Here is a 26,666-nt window from a genome sequence, read left to right on the forward strand (position 1 = left end):
CTTGTTTTATAAATTACTTCAGTGGCTTTGCCAATGCTTGTTTTTAACAGGACTTCAGAGAAGGACAGGCAGAGTGCTTACAAATCGAGTGGCTGAAGGTAGGCGGTTAGACATATTTATTGCAGCAGTAGCATATGAATTATTAGGACACAGCAAAGTTTGGCTCATACACATGGCTGTGGCACCCCCACAATGTCATCAATGGTGGACAAGGTGATAGCTCAACTAGTACACGCTGGTCTGATTTGTGACATATGGACTGGCATTGGCACTGGTAAGGTAATCCCTCTCCAACGTAAGCCTATTATTGATTAGGGAAAGCCCTGTGGAACAAGGAAAGAATGCTGGTTTGCGATCATTTTCTAAGTGCAATACATTTACTAACCTTCAAATTCCTCCAAGTGCGAGGCATGCCATATCATTGCATCAATGCAGAACCCAGAGCGCACTGGGGAGTTGGGAAGGAATAGAAGATAATGGACGACCATGGGTAAGTGTTGCTATATATCGTGTCAGTTAGAAAGTTTCAATAAAGAAACGCTACAGACAGAGCCAATCAGTCCTGGCAAATTTGGTCATAGCGCCACCAAGAGGAATAGTGTCAGGCAGACTCTTTAGGCTCCAAAATGGAACGCATAACACCCATCCACCCGTAATTGGAAAATACTAACTTCAGCACACCATCAGAAATCACATGCAGCTACATAGGAGTCTCTGATCTTATATTAGCGTAGATTGGGCCGTATTGCACCACAACTATATTCCTAACTTCGTAACTCCGAAAAGTCCACACGTGCCAACCTGCCGCGGAGGTCAGTGTGATGTCCCTTAGGAAGGGTCCGTTGTGCAACTTTCCACTGAAGGGGACATCTGTGGGTGGGACAGGGGTCTGTCGCAGCCACAAATAGTTTACCTGTCGATGCGCAATCTGTGACTTGATATGATAGGTTATTTATAACGCGCTTAATACCCAGAGTTTTCTAGGCGCGAACCCGGGGATCGACCCTGTGTTGCTCTGTGTCGTCTTGCTTTCAAGGCGAGCACGTTGCCCCGGAACTATCCTCCCAAGACTTGGAAGCAAGTGCCAAGTGCACGGGTGGTGGGCAGAAGGCGGGGGTGGGCGGAAGCTATCTGGAGATGGACAGACCTTGCATACTCAAATTCACAATAATGTATGGGGCAAATGGGGATGAGGAGAATGTTTTCTAGAGGTGAGAAATGGTACACGTTGGCGCTAGATGGTTGATTCCTCTATTATTTGTGAGAGCTACCATTTGTTGAAGCGTGTATTTCACATAACTGGCACTAGTGAAAAAAACAATATTCAAACATGTGGGAAGGAGAAAGAAGAGTTGGGGAGAAAACATGCAAACATTCATAAAAGCATACATCCACACTCCTCCTGAGAAACTCCATGTTGTGGTGGATTAATCTAAAGCTTGGCCCTCCTTTTAAAAAAGAGACTATTACCAAAAAAACAGAAAGTCAAATAATGAAACGTTAGAAAAGTGAACTTTTTTTTTTGTACTCGACACACAGCCACGCCCAGGCTGTGAGTGCAGTCTCCTCATACAATACATTGTAGCAGGTTCCATTTGGCTGCCACATAAGCGCATCCCTTCATTGTTTAAATTGCATTTCCGGAAGCCCCACCTCACCCGTCTTTCCTCTTAAATCAAATATTAAAATAAGCAACAGCCTAACAAGCAAGTTGACTTCCATTTCCTATTGGATGCAATGTTACATGATTTTTTTCTTCTTTTTTTAAATATATAATTGTGCTGTGTTTGATCTCCTTACATTTTCAAAATCAATGTATGTGAGAAACAACCATGATATTCCCTGTATGAGAAAGACCACAAGTGAAGTTTATCTTTTCGGAAGATTATTTTTGACACAATACACAAACCTACCGGGCTGGTGCCTCATACATCCAAGGGAGCGATATCTCTCAGGTCTCAGGTTCGACGCTGAGCAGGGTTATCGTCCGATGCCTTTAGATACAGTATCATTAAACCAAGCGCAGAGGGGGTGGGGGCCACAGCAGGAGCCCTAGGGCGTATAAGCAGCAGAGAACCGCCAAATAAATAACTGCAATGTTTTTATTGTGTTATTCGTGTACAGTGCAAACTATTTCGAATATCCTGCCTTTTCCACCTGAACAAACACAACTCAAACAGCAGAACAAACTATCACAATTCCAGTGGCAGATTTAAGGCAAAGAACCCCGCGGACAGCATCAGACACAGGGCCCTAGGTGGGTGGGTCAAGGAGGTGGAGCTTAGGGTGGGCGTAGTTAATTGTAGTCACAAGTGCACAATGGTGAACCTTATGGACAAAACCTATTTTTTATAAAGTTGTCTAGGGGTTTTATATTATATTGGAGGATATTGGAGATATTGGAGGATCAAGCCTGAAACTAACATTGGAAATGAACATGTTTCAAGACTAAGGTCGAAAGTGTTACAGCTGATGAAGACCACACAATTTCCCAGAAAAACTGCTCTAAGAAAACTAGTTGGATCCAATATTTGTGATTACAACTATGGACATGTTGTCACAAAAGGACAACACCTTGACATATGTCTTTACTAAGTACACAGGTTGCAGTACAATACATTCAGTATTGTGCAAAACATTAAAACAGTTCTTTTATAGACAATCTTGTGCAATAAGTGAAGTAAAAACACAATTGCCAGCTAAGCTTCATAAAAGAATGCAATGAGAAGACATCAATAATAAAGTGTCTATTCACATATTGCACACCACAACATTCTCTTGGTATACACAGGAAAGCCTGGGATCCAGGATGGGGAAAACAAATGTATAAACACATTCTTTTGCTTGACCTGTTTCTATAATGTATATTTATATATATTGTCAGGTGAGTTTATTATGTGATTTGTGCACTTTTCAAGGCATCGCTAGACAAATATTTACCCTTTTAATTACCAAGCCTTAAAAATACTGATATGAAGTATACTTGTGTAGATATGTGGTCAAGTTCTTACATCTCCACCTGGGACAGAATCCTGGTTTCGCTGCTGTTTAATCCTGGGCAAATCATGCAATCTCATCGTGCCTGATCTACCAACATTGGTAGCCCATAAAAGCAATTCAGTTTTCAACTTCTGTAATGCACTCCCAAGAGTCACTAAATTCGAACACTTAACCGCTACACCATTGCGGTTCTTTTAACACAGCGAATGCTGCAGCAGAATACATTCTTTGGATTCCTTCCTCACTGACATTTAATTTATGTGACTGGATGCCACTGGCTGGAGTCACAGCAAAAAGGGCATTGTGGCCTGTGTCTCAGAGAGAGTCAGGGAAGGAAAGGGATGGGACAGGGCACAGGGACACGCTTGCTGTTTGTCCGCCCTGCAACCGTTAAATCCGCCTCTGCACAACTCTGCTACACAGACCTCTTCCTGTCATGGCCTCATCGTGTAAGCCTTAGTCAGATCTTTTGTATCTCTGTTTGCTTGTTACCTCAGCAGGCACACAAACCTACTGAGCAATACTCAGGGCGTCATGGCCACCGCACAGCTGAGCTGTAATGAAGGGATGGCTGACGACTGTGCAAGGAGCTACTCCTTATCAGCGCCCATCTCTCAATTCGAGGATTTACTCCCACGCTGGCGGTGCTTCCCTCCCACTAACCCATGATTGATCTGATAAGATGCTCCTTGGAGCAAAGAAGCTTTGGAGAATTGTGACAAGAGTGCAGGTCAGCGATCTTCCTAGAGCAAGCAGTGTGCCATCGGGTTGGGAATCTCACGCAGGGATGAAGGCAGAGCACTGGCCCTGGACTGTTTCAGAAAGTTACATGAAAGCGCTTTACCAAATTCTTATCAATAAATCGCATCTCAAACTTCTGCACCGCCAATTTGGTGTCTTGAAACCAATTGTGAGGCTGTGGTGGGCACGGTGCATGATTCTCAAAACAAAAGATGTCTGCCAGCCTTCTCTCACCTCACCAATGTATCCGATCGGAGCACCCAGAGGCTGAAATACAAATTTGATTGTTGAGGCTTGCTCTGCAATGCAGGGCATACACACTTACATTGCTGTAGAATACTGAAGTAATAGCTTTTAATATGTGGGATGGACTGTATAGTTGGTATTGCATTTTTACAGTTACTTCATCATCTTCATCTTTATTGAGGTAATGTATAGGATCAAAGAATATGCTTATAATAAATACTGAGATAAAATCTGGCATCAGCAGAATAATATTTAAGAAAATCAAAACAAATCAAAATCAGCTCCCAAAATGCAAGTTAGTTAACTATTTAAAAAAAGATTATATTCACATGATTCAATGTATCTTTTTATTTGGAAGATGCTTGCTATTTTACCCATTCAAGGAGAGCTGCTAGTTTTGGCCTGTTTCCAGAGAGCTTCCTTAGAGACAGTCATCCAAGATGGCTGCCTCAATAGAAGAGCTCAGAACTCAAATAGTTACGAGATGGGCTGGAATGGGTGGATTAGCCATAAAGATTTGCATGACTAGGGGCAAGAAATGGGAAGGATTCAATAGCAAAGCATCACCAAATACACTGTGCATCCCCCCTCAAATGTCATCTCCATTGAAAAGCATTACATAGAGTCAATCAAAGCCTTTATTTGAAGATATTATGTTAAAGCGCTTATTTTAATGACAATACTAATAGCCCAAACTAAAAAGGGGGATGTGTACAGTATCTGTCCTGTCAACCGGCTGATAGCTTGAATGCAGTCAAAAAAAACGTACAGAAATACGGAGTCTCGTTCCTCTCATTAGGCTGCAGTCCTACGGGCCAGTAGTGGTACTTTCACTGAACCCCCACTTTATATCTGAGTACGAGCACAGAGGATCCTATTGTGCTTCAGTTCATCCTTCAGATGTTTCTAATTCTTCAAGCTACTTTTTTCATAAAACTAAACCAACCCTTCACTCGTTTCCCTCTCGCACGGTAGTCTTTTAATAACCTCCCCCAATTCCCTAAAGACCCCTCAGTATTTCTGATAGTAAAAAGGGAATGGATTCCCTGGTTTGGTTTGCGTGCGCCTATAGGATTCATCCTAATACCTTTACTCTCTAATCACTCTATTTGGAGCCAGACATTAGGGGTTTGTTCCGGAATTTGATATCTTGTCTATTGCATATGAATTTTGGATTTTCTTTTTTTGTTAATCTTTATTGAGCCCAACGAGATTAATTCCTGGCAGAGCAAAATCCCCATGTGCTTCCCGGTTGGGCATTTATTTAGTTGATGTTCTCATTTCCGATGGGTCATCAAAGTCTGTCTCTGCGGCATATACTTGATGACACTGGTTCCTCCTGCTCCTGCTCTTATTCACCTCTTCTCATAGGCACCATTTATTTGATTGTTCATACAATTCATTACTATTAGAGATTTATTGGACTTGACTAGTAGATGGCAGACCCAGCTTTTCCAAACGGGTGGACGGGGTCCGTTCCATCGTTTACCTCCAGCATTTGTCTATTTGTTCATCTTTCCATCGTTGATGTGCTTCTTTTCAGAACTTACCTCATTGTGTTTATTTTACCTCTGCTCTTAACGAGCAGTTCCACACTGCAAATCAGGGAGGCATATAAGAAGGGTAAATCCTTCTTTCACAGATTCCTTTCTATCACATCTATAATTCTGTTGTTTTTGCTTACAAACTAACATTTGGTGTTCTTCATGAAGATTCCCATTTCAATTCCCTGAAAGTGTAATGTCATGGTAGACAAATACTTTGACTTTATGGAGTGGAGAACCCCTGATATTAAACACATTTTTCTTGTCCTGCCTCATTATTCTATGAGTATCTGTATTGAGGATGAATTCTAGATTGGTGCAGAGTTTTTTCTTTGCATCCAGGAGCAAGTGAAGTTCATCTCCACTTCCAGCCAACAACACTGGCTCATCTGCATGAAGAACGACTGCGATTCGGTGTCCATTTTCCTTTGGGTAGACTGGGGTGCCCATTTGTAAGGCTGCCAACAGATTGTTACTGTGTAGATGGAAATGCATATGGGTCAGCAGGTATCCCTGTTTGCTTCACATTTGTTTGAGAGTTTGCCAATTTACAATAACTTATCTCTCACATGGGGGCATTGTATATAGATTTGTTTTCTGAAGATATTTTTCTGTTCTACTGTAGTTTCTGTATTTTGACCTGTAGGATGCTTTGCTATGAATCCCTCTCACCTGGGATTCTGCTGTGTCATTCACTTCATAGAAGGCAATCAACATATGTATTTTCACTACTATACTTTATTGTATAGGATATCTTCGGCCATTTGTGAATTAATGTGGTTCATTTTGTTGGGGGATCGTCTGCCACATATTATCTACAGTATGTCCTGCTTCATTAAAATTGCAGGCTAGATGGTCCAAGCTTTCCAGGGTTACCTTTTATGTATTCAAATGTGTGCTCCCTTGTATGTGTTTTGACTGTTCCTTTTGTTATTGTAACGTAGTATGTTGTCATGAAAGTTGTCACCCCCAAACTTCAGCTAACTTAATTCCCTTTGAATGGAAAGTAGTGGCAAGGAGTAAGGATAGAAAGAGAAAATACGATTTGAAATACAGTCCACCACCCCAACATGGGAAGTCAGAAAAGAAAATGAAAACCCGTTTTTAGAGCAAAACGGCAGAACCGGATTTGGATGCTTACTAGCACAGCAACTCACAACCGCGGTGCAAAAGCGAGAAAGGAAATTGATGTTGCTACGCTTGAGGCGATAAGGTAACTTATAGAATACTGATCAGCACACCAGGGCAATGTGAAAACAAGGTAGGAATGTCGATTTTTGGGGACGAAAGCAAATGCAAAAGAAAAATACACACAGCAAAATAGAAATGCGTTTTATACAGGATTTGTAATGACCGGTAGCTAAGGAAAGGGGCTTAGCAGTCAAAATCAGAAATCGGTTTTAAGGACAAGGACATGGCACATAACAGATAGGATTCTAACAGAAAGAGCTTGCTCTCAATGGGACTACGGTTTCAGTTTTTCAGTGGGACAGATGCAAATTGGGAATACCCCTGTAAAGAGTCATATTTAAGATCAACATTAACTGCCAGTGTGCGCACAGAGGATATTAAGCAAGAAGCGTGAAGATGCCAACCTCTTGATGCACAGAATGGGGGGCTTAAGATAAACTGAGCAGAGAGGTCTACTGCTACATCACGAGGATCAGTGCAGAGTCTCTTTGTGGGGGGGATGTGAAGGAGAGGGACCAACACACCAACCTTAACAACGCTAGGACGGACGGGCCATCACCCGCTCCACGACTCCACCGACACAGAATCCCAGACGCGGCTGCCGATTACGACCTGGGGAGGCGCACCTGGTGGAAAGGTGGGGGGAGTTCCGCGGTCTTGCTTTGGCTGTAATTACTCACTGCGCTCTAACATTTACAGGGTCCTCTGAGCCGGTTCTTTGGAGAAGCCTCAACATATCCCTTTTCCAGGTCGTGGACGTACCACTTCTCCCCTCCGTTCCTTGCCCCAGTCGGGGTTCCTCAGCCCTCCCCTGGTCAGGGAGTCCCCGCAGCACTCTCAGCTCCCCTCCGGACTTAGGTTGTTATGGCCAGAGGATCCGAGTATGCACAGTCCTCAGGGGTGATCCGCTGCTGCGACCGCTTTCTACGCTCCTCTTCCTAGCACCTGGGAGGTGCTGTGGCGAGTCACTGATCGGGTACTGGAGCCTAAGTTTTTCACCGTCAATGCAGTTTGCTGCGTTCTGATTTGAGTGTTACTGATTCGTATCACATTTTAGGGGCCTGGCTACGTCTCCACACTTGCCCAGTTGTGTCGCTCCTACGCTAATGCACTGTCGGCTCCAGTCATTCAGTAGTGCGGAGGGTCCCCTCGGTTGCTTGTGTGAGAGCCTCTTATGGGAATGCCAATGAGGCGCATGAGGGAGCTGGGTCTTCACTCTTTTGCTTGTGTAAATGCTCAAATGGGGTTGAAATGGGCATCTGAATGGGTGCATCCATGATGTGTGCATTCAAATGCTCTTTACTGTCTTGCAAAGCAGTATTTCTCATGTGCTGGACAATGTATTTAAAAAAACAACTATTCAGTTCACTATTCGGCCGAATAGTTTTGCTAACTATTCGGTATTCGGCAGAATGGTAATTACACTATTCGGTACACCCCTAATAACTATAAAATTGCAGGGTATTTCATTCCCGTGTGGAATGTCACTTGGAACTGGAAGGAAGATTGATTTTAAGTAATGGAGAAGAGTTCCCATCACCAGTTTGATGTCCTTCAGCAATTACAGTAATGTCAGGGACTTGATTGTTCTGAAAATGGAACTCAATTTTGTCAGACCGCTGCCCAACCATGTGGCATGTGCCATTTAGGCTTACATAGCTGGTGCTCTGTTTTAATTTTATTGGCCGGTTATCCTGGGTCCAGAGGACCTTCTTCACGCAGTCTATTAGTGGAGACAACCTCCGAAGGAGGACTTTCCCTAAGAGACAGGGGGTCGCCTTTGGAGTATAGCCGGGTGTTTCGCCTTTTGTCAGCCAATTTTGATCTCCAGTTCCACAGTCCCCTCGACGGGAATGTCATTCCCTTCAAAGTTATGGAGTTGTCCAGGAAGAGGACTTTTGGTAGTAGAACTTTTTGACCTCATACTTTTCACACAGATCCATATCTGGGCATCTAATAGCAGCGCCTGGCAAAATCTTAAACCTTATGGCAATGCTTGTTTTATAAATTACTTCAGTGGCTTTGCCAATGCTTGTTTTTAACAGGACTTCAGAGAAGGACAGGCAGAGTGCTTACAAATCGAGTGGCTGAAGGTAGGCGGTTAGACATATTTATTGCAGCAGTAGCATATGAATTATTAGGACACAGCAAAGTTTGGCTCATACACATGGCTGTGGCACCCCCACAATGTCATCAATGGTGGGCAAGGTGATAGCTCAACTAGGACACGCTGGTCTGATTTGTGACATATGGACTGGCATTGGCACTGGTAAGGTAATCCCTCTCCAACGTAAGCCTATTATTGATTAGGGAAAGCCCTGTGGAACAAGGAAAGAATGCTGGTTTGCGATCATTTTCTAAGTGCAATACATTTACTAACCTTCAAATTCCTCCAAGTGCGAGGCATGCCATATCATTGCATCAATGCAGAACCCAGAGCGCACTGGGGAGTTGGGAAGGAATAGAAGATAATGGACGACCATGGGTAAGTGTTGCTATATATCGTGTCAGTTAGAAAGTTTCAATAAAGAAACGCTACAGACAGAGCCAATCAGTCCTGGCAAATTTGGTCATAGCGCCACCAAGAGGAATAGTGTCAGGCAGACTCTTTAGGCTCCAAAATGGAACGCATAACACCCATCCACCCGTAATTGGAAAATACTAACTTCAGCACAGCATCAGAAATCACATGCAGCTACATAGGAGTCTCTGATCTTATATTAGCGTAGATTGGGCCGTATTGCACCACAACTATATTCCTAACTTCGTAACTCCGAAAAGTCCACACGTGCCAACCTGCCGCGGAGGTCAGTGTGATGTCCCTTAGGAAGGGTCCGTTGTGCAACTTTCCACTGAAGGGGACATCTGTGGGTGGGACAGGGGTCTGTCGCAGCCACAAATAGTTTACCTGTCGATGCGCAATCTGTGACTTGATATGATAGGTTATTTATAACGCGCTTAATACCCAGAGTTTTCTAGGCGCGAACCCGGGGATCGACCCTGTGTTGCTCTGTGTCGTCTTGCTTTCAAGGCGAGCACGTTGCCCCGGAACTATCCTCCCAAGACTTGGAAGCAAGTGCCAAGTGCACGGGTGGTGGGCAGAAGGCGGGGGTGGGCGGAAGCTATCTGGAGATGGACAGACCTTGCATACTCAAATTCACAATAATGTATGGGGCAAATGGGGATGAGGAGAATGTTTTCTAGAGGTGAGAAATGGTACACGTTGGCGCTAGATGGTTGATTCCTCTATTATTTGTGAGAGCTACCATTTGTTGAAGCGTGTATTTCACATAACTGGCACTAGTGAAAAAAACAATATTCAAACATGTGGGAAGGAGAAAGAAGAGTTGGGGAGAAAACATGCAAACATTCATAAAAGCATACATCCACACTCCTCCTGAGAAACTCCATGTTGTGGTGGATTAATCTAAAGCTTGGCCCTCCTTTTAAAAAAGAGACTATTACCAAAAAAACAGAAAGTCAAATAATGAAACGTTAGAAAAGTGAACTTTTTTTTTTGTACTCGACACACAGCCACGCCCAGGCTGTGAGTGCAGCCTCCTCATACAATACATTGTAGCAGGTTCCATTTGGCTGCCACATAAGCGCATCCCTTCATTGTTTAAATTGCATTTCCGGAAGCCCCACCTCACCCGTCTTTCCTCTTAAATCAAATATTAAAATAAGCAACAGCCTAACAAGCAAGTTGACTTCCATTTCCTATTGGATGCAATGTTACATGATTTTTTTCTTCTTTTTTTAAATATATAATTGTGCTGTGTTTGATCTCCTTACATTTTCAAAAGCAATGTATGTGAGAAACAACCATGATATTCCCTGTATGAGAAAGACCACAAGTGAAGTTTATCTTTTCGGAAGATTATTTTTGACACAATACACAAACCTACCGGGCTGGTGCCTCATACATCCAAGGGAGCGATATCTCTCAGGTCTCAGGTTCGACGCTGAGCAGGGTTATCGTCCGATGCCTTTAGATACAGTATCATTAAACCAAGCGCAGAGGGGGTGGGGGCCACAGCAGGAGCCCTAGGGCGTATAAGCAGCAGAGAACCGCCAAATAAATAACTGCAATGTTTTTATTGTGTTATTCGTGTACAGTGCAAACTATTTCGAATATCCTGCCTTTTCCACCTGAACAAACACAACTCAAACAGCAGAACAAACTATCACAATTCCAGTGGCAGATTTAAGGCAAAGAACCCCGCGGACAGCATCAGACACAGGGCCCTAGGTGGGTGGGTCAAGGAGCTGGAGCTTAGGGTGGGCGTAGTTAATTGTAGTCACAAGTGCACAATGGTGAACCTTATGGACAAAACCTATTTTTTATAAAGTTGTCTAGGGGTTTTAGGTCCATAAGGTCGAAAGTGTTACAGCTGATGAAGACCACACAATTTCCCAGAAAAACTGCTCTAAGAAAACTAGTTGGATCCAATATTTGTGATTACAACTATGGACATGTTGTCACAAAAGGACAACACCTTGACATATGTCTTTACTAAGTACACAGGTTGCAGTACAATACATTCAGTATTGTGCAAAACATTAAAACAGTTCTTTTATAGACAATCTTGTGCAATAAGTGAAGTAAAAACACAATTGCCAGCTAAGCTTCATAAAAGAATGCAATGAGAAGACATCAATAATAAAGTGTCTATTCACATATTGCACACCACAACATTCTCTTGGTATACACAGGAAAGCCTGGGATCCAGGATGGGGAAAACAAATGTATAAACACATTCTTTTGCTTGACCTGTTTCTATAATGTATATTTATATATATTGTCAGGTGAGTTTATTATGTGATTTGTGCACTTTTCAAGGCATCGCTAGACAAATATTTACCCTTTTAATTACCAAGCCTTAAAAATACTGATATGAAGTATACTTGTGTAGATATGTGGTCAAGTTCTTACATCTCCACCTGGGACAGAATCCTGGTTTCGCTGCTGTTTAATCCTGGGCAAATCATGCAATCTCATCGTGCCTGATCTACCAACATTGGTAGCCCATAAAAGCAATTCAGTTTTCAACTTCTGTAATGCACTCCCAAGAGTCACTAAATTCGAACACTTAACCGCTACACCATTGCGGTTCTTTTAACATAGCGAATGCTGCAGCAGAATACATTCTTTGGATTCCTTCCTCACTGACATTTAATTTATGTGACTGGATGCCACTGGCTGGAGTCACAGCAAAAAGGGCATTGTGGCCTGTGTCTCAGAGAGAGTCAGGGAAGGAAAGGGATGGGACAGGGCACAGGGACACGCTTGCTGTTTGTCCGCCTTGCGACCGTTAAATCCGCCTCTGCACAACTCTGCTACACAGACCTCTTCCTGTCATGGCCTCATCGTGTAAGCCTTAGTCAGATCTTTTGTATCTCTGTTTGCTTGTTACCTCAGCAGGCACACAAACCTACTGAGCAATACTCAGGGCGTCATGGCCACCGCACAGCTGAGCTGTAATGAAGGGATGGCTGACGACTGTGCAAGGAGCTACTCCTTATCAGCGCCCATCTCTCAATTCGAGGATTTACTCCCACGCTGGCGGTGCTTCCCTCCCACTAACCCATGATTGATCTGATAAGATGCTCCATGGAGCAAAGAAGCTTTGGAGAATTGTGACAAGAGTGCAGGTCAGCGATCTTCCTAGAGCAAGCAGTGTGCCATCGGGTTGGGAATCTCACGCAGGGATGAAGGCAGAGCACTGGCCCTGGACTGTTTCAGAAAGTTACATGAAGGCGCTTTACATAATTCTTATCAATTAATCGCATCTCAAACTTCTGCACCGCCAATTTGATGTCTTGAAACCAATTGTGAGGCTGTGGTGGGCACGGTGCATGATTCTCAAAACAAAATATGTCTGCCAGCCTTCTCTCACCTCACCAATGTATCCGATCGGAGCACCCAGAGGCTGAAATACAAGTTTGATTGTTGAGGCTTGCTCTGCAATGCAGGGCATACACACTTACATTGCTGTAGAATACTGAAGTAATAGCTTTTAATATGTGGGATGGACTGTATAGTTGGTATTGCATTTTTACAGTTACTTCATCATCTTCATCTTTATTGAGGTAATGTTTAGGATCAAAGAATACGCTTATAATAAATACTGAGATAAAATCTGGCATCAGCAGAATAATATTTAAGAAAATCAAAACAAATCAAAATCAGCTCCCAAAATGAAAGTTAGTTAACTATTTAAAAAAAGATTATATTCACATGATTCAATGTATCTTTTTATTTGGAAGATGCTTGCTATTTTACCCATTCAAGGAGAGCTGCTAGTTTTGGCCTGTTTCCAGAGAGCTTCCTTAGAGACAGTCATCCAAGATGGCTGCCTCAATAGAAGAGCTCAGAACTCAAATAGTTACGAGATGGGCTGGAATGGGTGGATTAGCCATAAAGATTTGCATGACTAGGGGCAAGAAATGGGAAGGATTCAATAGCAAAGCATCACCAAATACACTGTGCATCCCTCCTCAAATGTCATCTCCATTGAAAAGCATTACATAGAGTCAATCAAAGCCTTTATTTGAAGATATTATGTTAAAGCGCTTATTTTAATGACAATACTAATAGCCCAAACTAAAAAGGGGGATGTGTACAGTATCTGTCCTGTCAACCGGCTGATAGCTTGAATGCAGTCAAAAAAATAAGTAGAGAAATACGGAGTCTCGTTCCTCTCATTAGGCTGCAGTCCTACGGGCCAGTAGTGGTACTTTCACTGAACCCCCACTTTATATCTGAGTACGAGCACAGAGGATCCTATTGTGCTTCAGTTCATCCTTCAGATGTTTCTAATTCTTCAAGCTACTTTTTTCATAAAACTAAACCAACCCTTCACTCGTTTCCCTCTCGCACGGTAGTCTTTTAATAACCTCCCCCAATTCCCTAAAGACCCCTCAGTATTTCTGATAGTAAAAAGGGAATGGATTCCCTGGTTTGGTTTGCGTGCGCCTATAGGATTCATCCTAATACCTTTACTCTCTAATCACTCTATTTGGAGCCAGACATTAGGGGTTTGTTCCGGAATTTGATATCTTGTCTATTGCATATGAATTTTGGATTTTCTTTTTTTGTTAATCTTTATTGAGCCCAACGAGATTAATTCCTGGCAGAGCAAAGTCCCCATGTGCTTCCCGGTTGGGCATTTATTTAGTTGATGTTCTCATTTCCGATGGGTCATCAAAGTCTGTCTCTGCGGCATATACTTGATGACACTGGTTCCTCCTGCTCCTGCTCTTATTCACCTCTTCTCATAGGCACCATTTATTTGATTGTTCATACAATTCATTACTATTAGAGATTTATTGGACTTGACTAGTAGATGGCAGACCCAGCTTTTCCAAACGGGTGGACGGGGTCCGTTCCATCGTTTACCTCCAGCATTTGTCTATTTGTTCATCTTTCCATCGTTGATGTGCTTCTTTTCAGAACTTACCTCATTGTGTTTATTTTACCTCTGCTCTTAACGAGCAGTTCCACACTGCAAATCAGGGAGGCATATAAGAAGGGTAAATCCTTCTTTCACAGATTCCTTTCTATCACATCTATAATTCTGTTGTTTTTGCTTACAAACTAACATTTGGTGTTCTTTATGAAGATTCCCATTTCAATTCCCTGAAAGTGTAATGTCATGGTAGACAAATACTTTGACTTTATGGAGTGGAGAACCCCTGATATTAAACACATTTTTCTTGTCCTGCCTCATTATTCTATGAGTATCTGTATTGAGGATGAATTCTAGATTGGTGCAGAGTTTTTTCTTTGCATCCAGGAGCAAGTGAAGTTCATCTCCACTTCCAGCCAACAACACTGGCTCATCTGCATGAAGAACGACTGCGATTCGGTGTCCATTTTCCTTTGGGTAGACTGGGGTGCCCATTTTTAAGGCTGCCAACAGATTGTTACTGTGTAGATGGAAATGCATATGGGTCAGCAGGTATCCCTGTTTGCTTCACATTTGTTTGAGAGTTTGCCAATTTACAATAACTTATCTCACACATGGGGGCATTGTATATAGATTTGTTTTCTGAAGATATTTTTCTGTTCTACTGTAGTTTCTGTATTTTGACCTGTAGGATGCTTTGCTATGAATCCCTCTCACCTGGGATTCTGCTGTGTCATTCACTTCATAGAAGGCAATCAACATATGTATTTTCACTACTATACTTTATTGTATAGGATATCTTCGGCCATTTGTGAATTAATGTGGTTCATTTTGTTGGGGGATCGTCTGCCACATATTATCTACAGTATGTCCTGCTTCATTAAAATTGCAGGCTAGATGGTCCAAGCTTTCCAGGGTTACCTTTTATGTATTCAAATGTGTGCTCCCTTGTATGTGTTTTGACTGTTCCTTTTGTTATTGTAACGTAGTATGTTGTCATGAAAGTTGCTTAAATCATCATACTGTCACATCTGTAATAGACTAATGTCCACTTTGGTGCTTCTACTATGCAAGTACAGGCTGAAAGGAGTGTCACTGTTTTATAACATGGCAGACTCCAGCCAGGGACTTCTTCCCCTGATAGTGAACGTGGCGCACAATAAAAATGCTTTGTATCTTTAATAAACCACTGATTTATTATGAGTAGACCTCCAACCCGTCTTGCACCCACCTTTTACAAATGCCCCGTATCACAATGGACTAGGAACCAGGGCGGTGTGTATCAATAAGATATTTATTAATGTTTTATTTAATGAAAATGGAAAACATATTCAAAATACAATTTTACAATGGCAACCAACAAGCACAATGATTCCTACAGAACAATGGGTTCAAAATCCTAACACAGTTCACATGGATCTTTAAATGACTAAACAGGAAAAACGGTTTTAAAGCATGTGATAGCACCAATGTTCACCACTCCCCCCTGGAACACTCACCCCCAAACTTCAGCTAACTTAATTCCCTTTAAATGGAAAGTAGTGGCATGGAGTAAGGATAGAACAAGAAAATCGGATTTGAAATACAGTTCACCTCCCCAAAATGGGAAGTCAGAAAAGAAAATGAAAACCCGATTTTAGAGCAAAACGGCAGAACCAGATATGGATGCTTACTAGCACAGGAACTCACAACCGCGGTGCAACAGCTATAAAGGAAATTGATGTTGCTACGCTAGAGGCGATAATGTAACTTATAGAATACTGATGAGCACACCAGGGCAATGCGAAAACAAGGTAGGAATATTTATTTTGGGTATAATAGCAAATGCAAAAGAAAAATACACACAGCAAAATTGAAATGCGTTTTGTACAGGATTTGTAAATGACAGGTAGCTAAGGAAAGAGGTTTAGCAGTCAAAATCGGAAATCGGTTTTAAGGACAAGGACAGGGCACATAACAGGTAGGATTCTAACAGAAAGGGCTTGCTCTCAATGGGACTACGTTTTCAGTTTTTCAATGGGACAGATCAAATTAGGAATTCGTAGGAATGCACACAATACACACACACATTTGGTTCTCAGTAACAAGGAGACTAATCCTATACCTTAATGACTATAGGTATTAAAGAAAGACACTATGCACAAGGGGGTTAATTTTGAATTTTAACCAACTTACACTGTGAATTTCCTTATAGGGGAATTAATTGATTTACTTCTGAATAATGCAAAGAATTTATATAGATAACTGAGAGATTTATCAAAGGAATGTGCTTACATACACTGGCTAATACAGATTCTTCTATGGAAAGGTGAATGGATTATACTGGCAATTTGACTTTTTTGACTTTCAATGCAATTTCTAATGGGATTTTCTATGGGATTTATGTTACAAAAGGAGAAGAGAATGCAATTTAGGACTGGGGTTATTTTCTACTTACAAAGTAAGCCTTTGTTTTGGAAAGTCAGCCGTATCTCAAGCCCGCAGACAAAGGGGGCGGCATAGTCGTTTGGGATACCTCTGATTACAACATTGAGTGCCTACGACTACTGGGCGATCGAGAAGCTTACCTACCTTTGGAATACAACCCTACCAAGGTCCTCCAAGACGAAATTGCAAGCCTCACTCAACACGCCCTCATGCAAGGTTGGATATGTGAAGATGAGAAGATGTCCTTGAACAAAACCAACCCACGCATCCCAGCCTTCTATATCATCCCAAAGATGCATAAAAATTCAGAAAAACCGCCCGGTAGACCGATTGTATCGGCGTGCAAATCCCTCCTGGAACCTTTGTCCCTTTACACAGACTATTTTATAAAACCTTTTGTAATCAAAATGCCCTCCTACCTAAAGGATACCACAAACACTATTAACTTACTTGACAACATCATCCTCACTACCGATAGCCTCCTTGTCACAATGGATGTCGAGGCTCTATATACATCGATACCACAACAAGAAGGTCTAGAAGCCATTTGTGACATCCTGAACACCAGAGAAGACTTAGATTCTACCCCCACAAATTTCATCCTTGAGTGCACTAGATTGGCAATGTCTGAAAATTTCTTCCTGTTTCAGAACCAAATCTGCAAACAAACTAAAGGTGTGAGTATGGGCGCTACTTTCGCCCCGGACATTGCCAATCTATATATGGCCCGCTACGAAAAGAACCATGTCATCACGCCAGACAACCCCTTCCTAGGAAACATCTCATTATGGAAGAGATACATTGACGACGTGATTATTATATGGCAGGGGACACCTTTGGAACTACAACAGTTCCACAGTTGGATCAACTTAAGAAATACTCACATTAATTTTACCATGCATTGGGACCACCACCAAAGAGATTTCTTGGATCTGCATATCTACAAGACCGGGGATCGACTAAAAACTGAGTTGTTTCGAAAACCCACGGACCACAACACTTTGTTGCACTTCCAAAGTTATCATCCGATGGGATTAAAGTACAATTTACCTTACGGACAATTTTTGCGTATACGAAGAAATTGTTCAGACCTGGCAAAATTCCAACAACATGTGGAAGGACTAACCCAACGACCTGCAGAGAGAGGCTATCCAAAAAAGGCCATCAACCAAGCCAAAAAGAGAGCCAAACATACACCTAGAGAAATCTGTTTGGAAAACAAACCGAAAAAAGATTTGGGAAGACTGGTATGTGTCACCACTTTTGGACCCTTGAGCCTATTGATCCAGAAAACCATCAAGAAGAACTGGCATTTGGTGAAACACCCCGGCACTCTGCCCAATGTGCCATGTTTTGCTTTCAAGAAAAACAGAAATCTAAGAGACGCTCTAGTATACACCTTCATAGAGCCACCCCCACAAACACAGAACACACTATGGGATTTTACCTCCGATAGTTGGACATCACAAATGTGGTCAATGTGTGGCATGCCCTTTGACCCTACAAAAGAAATCTTTTGAACATGCACAAGTTAAATGGATAATGAAAGATTTTACAAACTGTAACACGAAGGGTGTCATATATGTAAAGCAATGCCCTTGCAAACTCCTCTACATAGGAAAAACCACACGTGCCATCAAAATGCGCATCTCTGAACATCGTTCCTGTATCAGGAACAAGGTAGCAGACAAGCCCCTAGTAGAGCATTTTATCAGTAAGAACCATAGTGATACTGATATAAGATGGTTTGTCCTCCAAAAAGTGAAACCAGCAAAGCGTGGGGGGGATCTGAACAAAACTCTGACCCAATTAGAACAACGGTGGGTCCACAGACTTAACTCCGTTCAGGCTGGTCTAAATGTGTCAGTTGAATGGAAGTCTTTCCTGTAATGATATCTGCCCAATGATTGAGTATGAGCAATGAACTTCTTAACAATATGATCATTTTTCATTTCACGAAATGCAGAAGTCAGTAGACATTATGGCACTGTGTGTGTTTTTTTGGTCAATGTATGAAATCACCTACATGAAAAACTATACTTTCTTTGTTAATTCCAAATGTTTTCTGTCATTATGAAACTATGTATTAAGTTTCCAGGTGACACGCCCTAATTCTCACCCTCTCGGGCTGTTAGTAATACAATACAAACTGTCCACTTACTTAATTATGGTTTTTCTCTGCTGAGATTCCTGAGACACATACACATTTTGTGATCCATGCCACAACATATTGAAATGAAGTATTTTCGGTAATCACAACCTCATGGGGCCATTAGCTATGTTGTTTCAGAGTATAAAAAACCAATGCCACTCCGCAATGCTTACGGTTGCCATGACAACCGTTTGTCAACTATATTGTCTAAATTAACTTTTTAGACACGCGTTGACACTAATCACACCCAAAATTGATTGAGCTTTTTTTGTGCCCCCTGGATGGAGCAGAATCCATCATTTTGTTTCCCACTCGATCCTAGGGCCATTCCAAGATGGCCGACATATAAATACCTACAGGGACCTAGCAACAGCGTTACCAACGCTTTGCAGTCAGGCCCCTGCAGTCTCATCTGTGACTCAGCAGCCTGAGGAGCTCCAGCTAGTACTGTTTTGCAGACAGGCTGCCCATGCTGCAACCCTCACAGGTACTTTAAAATAAACCCTGCACTTACTGCTATATATATAAGACAGTTGTTACTAGGTAACCACACTCACCTTGAGCCATATATATTTTTTAGCTGTGCAAGCCGTGTCTGTTTCCCACTGATACCACCCTGGATCAGCATTTTTCGACCTCCAGCGAGAGGTAAGACTTTTTTCCCTGAACCTTTTTTCATGCCTTTTTAAACGGGGACATGTTTAGCTTCAACCTCCCTTTGCTTCTCTCGTTCTCTGTTATTTGCAACAGGATCATACAAAGACCAGCCCATGCGGCTAGCAGATCTCAAATTTAGCGCCTGTGAAATCTATTAACCCATAGGTAAGCTATGTGCTTTTTGATTTTACATCAACCACACGTGATTCACTCAAACTAAATAATTCTGGCTCAGACACCGCCCTGACTGTAGTCTCCTTCCCCTGCAGCACAGACGTCAATCTACACAGAACTCCATCCTGATGAAGGCCGTGTTAAAGATGAGGCACACCTAGCCCACCTAGAAACGGCTGAAACACCTGGTGTAGACGCACTACTCCCCCCAAAACTACAGCACATTAATGCTGTTTACGCAAGAAAAATAATTTTGTGTACCCACCATTGTTCTTTGTGTTTTCCACAAATGTTGACTTGAATATGTACACTGTAATATGTGAATTTCTTAATAGGAGTTGGGTTTGTTGCACACACATAATTTGGAGATTGTCCCAAAAAATGTTTTTTTGGCACTGTGTATTGTAAATATCTTTCTGTTTTTTTGTCTGATTGTTCTGTTTTAGCAAACCATTTTGATGTCTTAATTTCTCTAAATGTTGGATTTATGTCTTTTTGCACACAACTCTAATATAAAAAAAATGAGATTTATCTCTACAACATACTATTGAAGAGTGATTCCTTCCTTAGCAATGCAGAGTTTGATAATACATGTGGAAGTGTTGTTCTGAGCCTAGCATCCTTGGACCTATTCATTTGTATCTTTTGTTTTCCTAGTATCTCAAGTCCCTACAGACAGCTATGGAAGGGGTCTGGTCTCTGCACTCTCCTAGATAGGATTCAGGACAGTCAGCTGGATCTCAGGACTCAATGGACAGCCAGGCAAGGGTCTGGTCTCTGCACTCTCTTGGATGGGATCAGCTGCCTCCTCTCTGTCCTCTTTCTACTGTCTCCCTGGATTCTTGTGTGTATGTGTGTCCCTGTCTTCTAGTACAGTCCCCCCTTATATAGCCCAAATTACATCATATATTTTACAGTCTGGGAGAAGTACCCTAGAATTACTCCTACCCTGGGATTGGACAGCCTACCATTTCTTTCCCCACCCCCTGGTGTCATTGGTTCAAGGGGAGGGGTCACCATCTGTCTATTCGGCATTTATAACAGTTCTTTGTTCTCTTGCCCAACTTTTTAGCAAAACCGAGTAATGTATTATAACTTCCAACTTATACGAGACACCACCATAAGAGACAGATATGCAGTTTCAGTGGGGCATTGGGAATTAGACACGTTGATTGCCGACTCTGTGTGAGTTAGCCTGGCCCCTTGGCACCTTTTTGTCCTTTTCATGAAATACATAATAGTTATCACTCTGCAAATGATTAAGCATATGCATAATGTCCATCTCCATCTTTCCCCCAACTGTCATATTTGTCCCAATTTAAAATCACCCAGAAACCAGTCTTGACTGGCCATTTTAGTTCACAAAGTCCTAGAAACATGCACTTAGTCTATAAAAATCCACCTGGAAATTACATGGAAAAATATCACACAACAGAATTATTTCTTGTTCTGAGTGCTGGGGAAATATGGCCAAAATGCATAAATCCTTTAATGTCAATTTGGAGTATCTGTCACATATGGTAGGGCAGTGTTTCAGCCCCCCAGCCAAGTGTCTTCCTCTGGCTCAGCTTGCAACAAAGGACTTTTATTACACACTTTGAGGTTTGTCAGTTCGTCATTGGGAGTGGGTGCAAAAGGAATTCGCACTTCTTGGTCAAACACTAGCCACACTTGCTTTCTTTTCCTGCCAGTACTGCCTTCTAGTCTGGCAGAGCAAAGGATCATCACACCCTCTGCAACATCATATGTCATTGCAGAATGGTTCACTTATGGGTGTGACTTCCAAGAGGAGGCTAGGCATTCAATTGAATTGTGTGCCTGGGCACAAAACTGTTTTTTTTTTTGGTATTCTGGTCCTTAAGGTGAATGAAGTCTCGTGGGGGAAACATAATGTACATGTGTAGCCAACCCATCACCCACACTGACATTTCAGGGCAAGCAAAAACTACCATCTCACATTAACTTTTAAATATCATTTTACCTTATTTTCTTTCACACGTGTGCAAGCCGTATTTCATTTAATGTTGGAATGCTGTTCTGTAGGTCATAGGATTTTCTTTGAGTTTGAACTTTGGAGTAGGTTTGCAATTACTGTTGGTTCATGGACACGGAGGAGTAGGAATACGGCACAGGGTTCTTTGATGTGACATGAAATCGTAAGGAAAAGAGAAGCCGTTTTCTCCATTTGTAGTGTTTTGAGCACTGTGGTTTACATGGAAGGGAAAACAAAAGGTGTGTCGTTTTTTTTTTTTAATGAAATATTTGCCCCTCGTGTGAATTAACAGTCAGACAAGGCCATTCTTTTGATGTAGTGCATACCTTTTTGTGATGCAGATGAAATATTGCAGGGCCATTCTTCAATGCAATGCATAACATCTGGATATGCAGGTGATAGAGAAGCAAACACAGAGCCATTTTTCAATGCAGGGTTAAAATGCTTGCCACACATGTGACAGGGAACAAAGCACAGCCATTTTGGTGGCAAAGTTTAATTTAGTTTTTCAGGTAACTGCACTTCTGTTAGGGCCTAAAAGTGCACGCAACGGGAGTCCCCTGATAGCTGCTATCTCCCTTATCTCACAGGCGGGGAGCCTCACTATGATGCCAGTGGGCTCTCCCATGTCTACTTTGTTCCTTCACTTCTGTACAACTCCCTACAAGAGGGAAGGTTGATGGTGCTCCATGTGCTTCCGCAGGTTGCCAGGCACCACTATGCAGTCCACTCCAGTGCCACCAGTTAACAGACTGGCCACCATTAAGACAGCAGGTACCACCCTTTTTCAAAATGTAGTTGAGGGGGTCCTGAGAGAACGCTGTTAAATGCTGTTGCTCAGAGCCACCAGTGATATAATTTGGAACCAGGCACCTCCACCCTTATGCACAGTAATATGTTACAAATGTTTTATAATATGCAAGACGTGTATTAGGAACACATCATTATGCCACGTTTGCAGATGGTGATTAAGTAATATAAATGTTGGTGACCAATGGACTGATTTCTGATATTGTTTCCTAAAAAAATGTTTTTATTTGTCATTTAAAACTGTTCTGACTGATACTAGATTGTGATAAATATTTGAATGTGCATCGATTATTTTGCAGCAACTAAGTCACCAGCTCCCATTTGCTCATAGCCATCACCTTCAGGGCACAGACCTTGTCCCTTCGCACAGCCCAGTTGTAGAGAAGGAGCTAAGTACCCCCCACCTCAACCACTTCATCCATATAGCCTATATGTTGGGAACCAAAGTGTGAGACACGTGCAGTACCAGTGAAAATATCAATACCAAAGAGGATCTGCAAAGCAAGGTATGCATTGAGAAAACTATACCTGCATACGAGAAAAAATGATGGCCATTTGAATGACATTCCAGAAGAAGCAGAGCACATGACTGGCTTAGACGAATGGTGACATCGCACAGAGCTGAGTTGACGTACGTAGAAGAGATGCAGAGACAAGAGAAGAAGATATTCTATAAGGCATCAAGAAAGTATCAAGTGACATCTTGGGATCAAGGTAAATAAGTTTATGCCACAGAAACAGATGAAGATATCAAGTTATTTTACATGTGTACAGATGCAAAACAAACGCAAGCAGACAGAGTTATCTTGAGGCTAGCTATATAGTGTATAGATTGCAGCAAGCGCCAATATATATATATAAATATATATATGCATATGGACAAGTAAAGGGTGGATGTTTCCACTACACATTATAGCATGCTGGACATTAGCAAGAATGCCTCCTTTCTAATGTGTTGCAGTCAAAAAAGCAAATTGAATTACAAAGTGAATCTCAGGAGACAGAGTTGGATGAGCCGAGGACTTATCAAACTGGAGTAAACTGACATTGGAAACAAATTGTGTGAACGAACAGAACTGCTGTCCAGGTGGTATGAGCAAAAGAAGAAAGCCATAAGAGGTTAATTAAAACATAGCATTTGTTTGCACTGTAAACTCAATTTCATGGAATCCAGTGACTTGGAAGAATGAAGTTGGATGAACGAGATGGTCACACATACGCACAAGTGCAGAGCGTGCCCTCACTCACTGAATTTCTCAGAGCTAAGAACAAATTCAAGGCCAAACTGCAAATCCTAATTGACAGTAGACCACTGAGGTGATTATGGTTTGATATGCTAATTGGTGGGAAGCAATAGTTAAGGCAAACTCACAGCATCTGCATGTCCAGCCTGCATGGTGCTAGATATAGGTGGAAAAGTACTGACAGAGGATAGATTTCCAACCAATTGTTGAGGACTGGGTATTTATGGGTCCTATAGTTGTGTAACCAATGGGATGTTGTGTATTTAGTGACGTTCATAGTGATCATTTTTTTGGGGAGGGCTTAGTTGCCCCACTTGATATTAGGAAGCCTATCACTTTATTTTACTTTTTAGACTAGTATGGATCGTATACTTAGACATTCACTCAGAGCCAATCACCCATACTCATAGATTTTTGTAGTTTGCCACATAGGATGACATTAGTACATACGTAGGTTAACGTCATTGATGAAGAGTTTTGTGTATAAGATATGAGTTTTTTCTAAGAATGTTTGAGTAAGAGGATCGAGCGAGTTTGTTGATGTTCATTCTACTCCCTCTTCCAGATAATTGTTATTAAAGTAGTCTTCCTTTTGCCAACTACCTCATTCATTTCTATTATGGTTGTATGAATACAATTCTGCATCCCCATTCATCTCCAGGGTAATTGCTACTCATCTTAAAGGGCTGAGTTATCCAGTTCACTTGGTAGCAGAGGATAGTTCAGAGCCATCGACCTACGTAAACTTAAGAGTGCTGGCAATATCAAAGGCCCTTTGCCATTCGGCTGGATGGACGTGAAGCTCCCCGTTGATAGTGGTTAGTGTAATTTGAAAAAGCTGGCAAACACAGTGTGACAGTCCCTTGGTTTCAGACAGAATCCCCTCCCATGTCTATGAGAAGATGATCGAACCGAAGGTTGATGAGGCAGTGAAAAAGGCGTACAATTCTGAGAGTCAGAAGACAAAAATGTGAATGGTGAGTTAAAACTAAGAGAGTTGGCAAAACATATGGGTGATGAGTGAAGAAAATATGTAAGAAAAGGGAAAATTGAGTAAAGGAAGGAGGCGGGATAAATATAACGTGAGAATAGGAGTGTTAAATATATATTGAATAGATATTGACTAGAGTGTGACCAAGCAATAAGAAGTATCGTGAGAGAAGCAACGATAAATACAGTACGCCTATAGGATTCATCCTAATACCTTTCCTCTCTAATCACTCTATTTGGAGCCGGACAGTAGGGGTTTGCTTCCGGAATTTGATATCTTGTCTATTGCATATGAATTTTCTATTTTCTTTTTTTGTTAATCTTATTGAGCCCAAAGAGATTAATTCCTGGCAGAGCAAAGTCCCTATATGCTTCCCGGTTGGGCATTTATTTAGTTGATGTTCTCATTTCCGATGGGTCATCAAAGTCTGTCTCTGCGGCATGTACTTGATGACACTGGTTCCTCCTGCTCCTGCTCTTATTCACCTCTTCTCATAGGCACTATTGATTTGATTGTTCATACAATTCATTACTATTAGAGATTTATTGGACTTGACTTAGGTACATGGCAGACCCAGCTTTTCCAAATGGGTGGACGGGGTCCGTTCCATCGTTTCCCTCCAGAATTTGTCAATTTGTTCATCTTTCCATCGTTGATGTGCTTCTTTTCAGAAATTACCTCATTGTGTTTATATTATCTCTGCTCATCTTTCTTTCACAGATTCCTTTCTATCACATCGATAATTCTGTTGTTTTTGCTTACAAACTAACATTTGGTGTTCTTTATGAAGATTCCCATTTCAATTCCCTGAAAGTGTAATGTCATGGCAGACAAATACTTTGACTTTATGGAGTGGAGAACCCCTGATATAAAACACATGTTTCTTATCCTGCCTCATTATTCTATGAGTATCTGTATTGAGGATGAATTCTAGATTGGTGCAGAGTTTTGTCTTTGCATTCAGGAGCAAGTGAAGTTCATCTCCACTTCCAGCCAGCAACATTGTCTCATCTGCATGAAGAACGACTGAAATACGGTTTCCATTTTCCTTTGGGAGGACTGGGGTGCCCATTTGTAAGGCTGCCAACGTATTGTTACTGTGTAGATGGAAATGCATATGGGTCAGCAGGTATCCCTGTTTGCTACACATTTGTTTGAGAGTTTGCCAATTTAAAATAACTTATCTCACACATGGGGGCATTGTACATAGATTTGTTTTCTGAAATCTTTTTTTTCTGTTCTATTGTAATTTCTGTCTTTTGACCTGTAGGATGCTGTGCTATGAATCCCTCTCACCTGGGATTCTGCTGTGTCATTCACTTCATAGAAGGCACTCAACTTTTGTATATACACTATTATACTTTATTGTGTAGGATATCTTTGGCCATTTGTGAATTAATGTGGTTCATTTTGTTGGGGGATCGTCTGCCACATATTATCTACAGTACGTCCTGCTTCATTAAAATTGCAGGCTAGATGATGCAAGCTTTCCAGGGTTACCTTATCATGTATTCAAATGTTTGCTCCCTTGTATGTGTTTTGACTGTTCCTTTTGTTATTGTAATGTAGTATTTTGTCATGAAAGTTTCTTAAATCATCATCCCATCACATCTGTAATAGACTAATGTCCACTTTGGTGCTTCTACTATGCAAGTACAGGTTGGAAGGAGTGTCACTGTTTTATAACATGGAAGACTCAGTCAGGGACTTCTTCCCCTGATAGTGAAAGTGATAGGCGCACAATAAAAATGCTTTGTATCTTTAATAAACCACTGATTTCTTATGAGTAGACTTCTAACCCGTCTTGCACCCACCTTTTACAAATGCTCCGTATCACAATGGACTAGGAACCAGGGCGGTGTGTATTAATAAGATATTTATTAATGTTTTATTTAATGAAAATGGAAAACATATTCAAAATACAATTTTACAATAGCCACCAATGTTGTGGCAACACAAGTGCAATGATTCCTACCGAACAGTGGGTTCAAAATACTAACACAGTTCATATGGATCTTTAATGACTGAACAGGAAAAACGGTTTTAAAGCATGTGATAGCACCAAGGTTCAGCACTCCCCCCTG

The 26,666-nt window shown here is 41.7% G+C and overlaps 1 long non-coding RNA gene across 1 annotated transcript in view; it reads left to right on the forward strand.

The window, feature by feature from the left end:
- The window catches only part of LOC138583140 (uncharacterized), a 340,263-nt gene extending 313,917 nt beyond the window's left edge, over positions 1 to 26,346 (forward strand). Inside the window, exon 3 of the long non-coding RNA XR_011305166.1 lies at positions 20,202 to 26,346. This is a non-coding gene — a long non-coding RNA (uncharacterized lncRNA). The remainder of the gene's footprint in view (positions 1 to 20,201) is intronic.
- Positions 26,347 to 26,666: the final 320 nt, after the last annotated feature.

The sequence above is a fragment of the Ambystoma mexicanum genome, chromosome 3q (genome assembly GCF_040938575.1).
Source record: "Ambystoma mexicanum isolate Mex_15411 chromosome 3q, UKY_AmexF1_1, whole genome shotgun sequence".
NCBI lineage: Eukaryota > Metazoa > Chordata > Amphibia > Caudata > Ambystomatidae > Ambystoma > Ambystoma mexicanum.